The following is a 6058-nucleotide window of genomic DNA, read 5'->3' on the forward strand; positions in this document are numbered from 1 at the left end:
ATGCATATATGGGTACAGGACGTCATGAGCTAAATACGCAAACAACGAGAGAAAAATAATGGAAAACAGGACAAGTAACACAAAGAACGACCCTTCATCAGTTGTTGGCTGCCTTCTACTCCTCATTTTGAGCATTGAATGACAATATGAGTCTTCAAAGACAGTTGCTCCAATACATACCAAAATAAGATTTTGGAATTTATGGAGGGACAAAGTAGGGAACAAAGACAAGACAGTGGAGACATACAAGGAAACCAAAGGAATACAAATATGGAGGGTCGTTAGACCAGAACGAGAGTAAAATAGCAATTGCTGGAGTAATAGACAATAAAGCACATAGACAATTTAGATAGAGACAATTCAGTGCATAGACAATTTCACACATAGCCAATTCAGCACTTACACAATTCAGAAAATTGTGAATTCAGTGCATAGACAATTCAGCACATACAAAATTCAGCAGTTGAACAATTTGGCATGAGATAAATTGAGTGCATAGAAACTTCAACACAGGGACATTTCACTGCATTGACAAATCAGCAATTAGACAATGCAGCAAGTAGACAATGCAGCGTGAGACAATTCAGGGCAGAGACTATTCTGTGCATAGACAATTCAGCACGATATAATTCAGTGAATATGCAATTCAGCACATAGACATATTAAGCACATAGACAATTCATCATTAGATCATTCAGTGCATAGAGAATTGTCTATGTGTTGCATGGTCTCCTGCTAAATTGTCGGTACTGAATTGTCAGGCACTGAATTGTTACATCACAGTCTCATCTACAGGTAAAATAGATTTCCCAAAGGTAGCAGTGTCTCTCATTATTTTCCATAAATCTGTGCTGAAGGCAGCTCTTCTAGGATAAAGATTTCCTTATGTAAAACATGCAGTCAAAGTATTTCTACTCCCCTTGCTATGCTGGTCACTGGATCTTATAATTGTGGCCAAGAAAATGTTTTAGAAGCTTGTTTTTTTCACCTAAGTCCAGTGATACACTGATGTCCCACCATTGTTTCGTTTCTTGATCCAGTTTCCTTTCTCTAAAGTCCTTTTCTGATGGATGTGTGGCGATGGCCTGAAGAGTTATATCCCTGCTCATGCAAGGATGAAAGTAAACCAGAAAAATCTGGATGGATGTGAGTCTGTTATCATCTGACCAGATGAGGCAATCATCATGAGCATGAAGATGTGTGTGTGTGTGTGTGCTTGTTGTGTGTGTGTGTGCTTGTTGTGTGTGTGTGTGCTTGTTGTGTGTGTGTGTGCTTGTTGTGTGTGTGTGTGCTTGTTGTGTGTGTGTGTGCTTGTTGTGTGTGTGTGTGCTTGTTGTGTGTGTGTGTGCTTGTTGTGTGTGTGTTGTCTATGTGCATGTGTGTGTGTGCTGTGTGCATGTGTGTGTGCATGTTGTATGTGTGTGTGTATTGTCAGTATGCATGTGCATGTTATGTGTGGGTGTTCTGTGTATGCGTGTGTTGTATGTGTGCATGTGAGTTGCATGTGTGTGTGTTGCGCATGTGTATGTGTATGGGTGTGCATGTGTGTTACATATGTGCATGCATGTTTGTATGTGTTATGTAAGTATGTGTGTGTGTATTAAAGCCACCATATTTATTATTAGGAATCTACTTTTATATTTCTTTCTGTTAATAACATACATATTTCTAATAATTAAACATTAATAATTAATAAAGATATAATTAACATTTGATTATAATTTAGAAATTTTAATAATCTTTTGCCATTAGAAATTAATTTTTAGCTTTCTGCACATATTAATAACATTTCCACTTCTAATATTAAACGTGGTTCCACTCCCAAACACCCGCCCTACAATTATAATTCATTAATCTTAATTGCACTTACGTTAATCTTGTATATTAATTTCAGAGTCACTCCTTAATGAACAATGTAACATTATAACCTGCCTGTTTCTTTTCTTTTTCTTTAATATAAAGCAGTGAGCAGGCAAAATTCTTTGCAAGCTGGGTGAAATGCTTAGCGATATTTCGCCCATTTTCATATCTTCACATCCTGAGTTCAAATTTGCCCATGGTTGACTCCGTCTCTCATCCTTTCGGATAAACTAAGGATCAATTGAGCACCGTGGTCGATGTAATTGATGTAGCATGATGGAAGAAAAGGACAACAGAGAAAGAAGCAAACATCATCATCATCATCATCGTTTAACGTCCATTCTCCATGCTAGCATGGGTTGGACAGTTCGACCGGGGTCTGGGAAGCCAGAAGGCTGCACCAGGCTCTGGTCTTATCTGGCAATGTTTCTACAGCTGGATGCCCTTCCTAACGCCAACCACTCCGTGAGTGTAGTGGGTGCTTTTTACGTGCCACCTGCACTGGTGCCAGGCGAGGCTGGCATCGGCCACGGTCGGATTGGTACATTTTACGTGCCACCGGCACAGAAGCCAGTTGAGGCGGCGCTGGCATTGGACACGATTCGGATAGTGCTTTTTACGTATCTCCAGTCCAGGAGAAAGAAATACAAAGGGCCTTACCTGTTGACCTTGGCGGAATCAACAGTCACTCTCAAGAAATAAACACGTCTTTGCTCGCACTGACCACACATGCTTCCTGCCCACGCATGCCCCGTGACTACCACAGGCCCCTTCAGTCTTCACTTCCGTCTACCTCATCTGCAATCCCCTCCACCAACACCACATAGCTCATCACAGCCCATAACACCACAAACACCACAATTGAATTACCTGCTTCCCTGAAAAAGCTGGCCTTGTGCCAAATTTGAAATTTATTTAAGGCAGTGAGCTGGCTGAACGGTTAGCACTCCAGGCAAAATGCTTGGCAGCATTTTGTCAATCTTCACATTCTGAGTTCAAATTCTACCAAGGTTGACATCCTTTTTCGTTCTTTTAGGAACGATAAACTAAGTACCAATTGAGCACTGGAGCCAAGATAATTGATTTACCTGTTACCTCAAAACTGCTGGCCTTGAGCCAAAATTTGAAGTCCCTATAATGCGGTGAACTGACAAAATCATTAGTATACTGGGAAAAATGCTAAATGATATTTCATCGCCAGCGGCGAGCTGGCAGAATCATTAACATGCCAGGCAAAATGCGTAGCCATATTTCGTCGGCTATTACATTCTGAGTTCAAATTCCACCAAGGTCGACTTTGCTTTTCATCCTTTCGGGGTCAATTATATAAGTACCAGTTATGCACTGGGGTCGATGTAATTGACTTAATCCATTTGTCTGTCCTTGTTTGTCCCCTCTGTGTTTAGCCCCTTGTGGGCAGTAAAGAAATAGGTATTTCGTCTGTCCTTTCATTCTTAATTCAAATTCTGCCAAGGTCTTTTAGAGTTGATAAACTAAGAACCAGTTGAATGGGGACTCAAAATAATCGACTTAACACCTCCCCTAAAATTGCTGGCCTTGTGCTAAAATTGGAAAGGAATGTTTCTTTTAACCACAACCTAAAATCTATCACACACCAGTCCTGATAAAAATCCTCTGACTGGATTCAGTAGGAAATCTCGAAGACCAACATAAATTTTTTTAAGATATCAAAATATCTCGACAATTAATGAATATTCAATATTGGTTTCAAATTTCAGCCCAAGGCCAATAATTTCAGGGCAGGAAGGGGGTAAGTCAATTACATTGACCCTAGAGTTCAACTGGTACTTATTTTATTGACCCTAAAAGGATAAAAGTCAGAGTCAACTCGGCAGAATTTGAACTGGGAACATAAAATTGGAAGAAATGCCTCTAGGCATTTTACCCCAGCGTGCTAACTCTGCTGCCAGTTTGTCACTCGAAAGTTATCCATGTTTGATATCATTATTTGAAACAATATGGTGGCCGCCTGACAAAATCATTAGCGTATTGAACAAGAATGCTTAGCAGCATTTGGTTTATCTCTCTTTTACTCTTTACTCTTTTACTTCTTTCAGTCATTTTGACTGCGGACATGCTGGAGCTCCACCTTTAGTCGAGCAAATCGACCCTTGGACTTATTCTTTGTAAGCCTAGTACTTATTCGATCGGTCTCTTTTGCCGAACCACTAAGTTACGGTGACGTAAACACAACAGCATTGGTTGTCAAGCAATGCTAGGGGAACAAACACAGACACACAAACACACACACACATACATATATATATATATACACATACAACAGGCTTCTTTCAGTTTCCGTCTACCAAATCCACTCACAAGGCTTTGGTCGGCCCAAAGCTATAGTAGAAGACACTTGCCCAAGGTGCCACGCAGTGGGACTGAACCCGGAACCATGAGGTTGGTAAACAAGCTACTTACCACACAGCCACTCCTGCGCATATCTTTACTTTCTGAGTTCAAATCTTGTGGAGATCAACTTTGCCTTTCATCCTTTCAGGGTCGATAAATTAAGTACCAGTTGCATCCTGGGGTTAATCTAATTGACTGGTCCCCTCCCCAAAAATTTTGGGCCTTGTGCCTAAAGTGGAAATGAATAAAATAAAACAGCAGCCAAGAACTGGAGTCTGTTTCATTGACTCATATTTCCATATATTTAAGGCTTTGTGTCTATACTGTGAAAGTGCATGGCTCAGTGGTTAGAGCTTCGGGTGCACAATCGTGAAGTAGTGAGTTCAATTCCCGGAACAGGCTTAGTGGTATTTTGTCTGTCTTTACATCCTGAGTTCAAATTCCACGGAGGTCGACTTTGCTTTTCGTCCTTTCAAGGTCAATAAATTAAATACCAGTTGTGTACTGGGGTCGATGTAATCGACTGGCTCCCTCCCCAAAATTTTGGGCCATGGGCCTAGAGTGGAAAAGATTATGTCATGCTTGAGAAGAAGACCCATCAAACCAAGTAGAATCAGGGTCGTGGCAGATACCGGCGTCACGCAAATGGCACTTGTGCCAGTGACATGTAAAAGCACCCATTACACTCTTGAAGTGGTTGGCATTAGGAAGGGCATCCAGCAGCAGGAAAACATGCCAAATCACTCTGGAGTCTGGTGCAGCCTTCCAGCACACCAGACCCCAGTTAAACTGTCCAACCCATCCCAACATGGACAACAAACATTAAATGATGATGATGATGATGATGATGATGATGATGATGATGATGATCCTCCTGCAAAATCTTATCCCCAAAATGAATAAGTGTGGAAACATTTGGGGACTGATCTCAAGCATCACTCCTCCATTATTGGGTTTATCTGATTAACAATTACCATTATTGCACCTGGATTTAGGGCAGAGAGCAGGCTGCGCAAAATGCTTCGTGGCATTTCATTCATCTTTACGTTCTGTGTTCAAATCCTACCAAGGTTGACTTTGCCTTTCTTCCTCTCAGGGTCGATAAAATAAATTACCGGTTGGACACCGGAGTCAATGCAATCGACTTACCCCCAGCCCGAAATTGCTGGCCTTGTACCAAAATTTGAAACCATTATTATGCCTGTGTTTGTTTTGATATTGAGACTGAAGGAATCAACCTTGTTTGTAAAAAATCTTAGACCTGGGTTTGCACCCATCCTAAGCAGATTCTGTTTCTGCACTTAGGCTTCCACAGTGGCAAAATATTTGATACAGGGAAATGTAGGGGACATACGAGGTGGGTACTTTACAGGGTGTGGTAAATAGGTGCAGGAGTGGCTGTGTGGTAAGTATCTTGCTTACCAACTTCATGGTTCTGGGTTCAGTCCCACTGCATGGCACCTTGGGCAAGTGTCTTCTACTATAGCCTCGGGCCAACCAAAGCCTTGTGAGTGGATTTGGTAGACAGAAATTGAAAGAAGCCCATCGTATATATGTATATATATATATATATGTATTTGTGTGTCTGTGTGTGTCCCCCCCCCACCGCTTGACACACAGATGGTGTATTTACGTCCCCATAACCTAGTAGTTCAGCAAAAGAAGACCGATAGAATAAGTACTAGGCTTACAAAGAATAAGTTCTGGGGGTCGATTTGCTTGACTAAAGGCAGTGCTCCAGCATGGCCACAGTCAAATGACTGAAACAAGTAAAAGAGTAAATGAGTAAATTTATTCAATAAAATCACCTTTGGCTTCAACCACA

This window comes from Octopus sinensis, linkage group LG14, assembly GCF_006345805.1.
Source record: "Octopus sinensis linkage group LG14, ASM634580v1, whole genome shotgun sequence".
Lineage (NCBI taxonomy): Eukaryota > Metazoa > Mollusca > Cephalopoda > Octopoda > Octopodidae > Octopus > Octopus sinensis.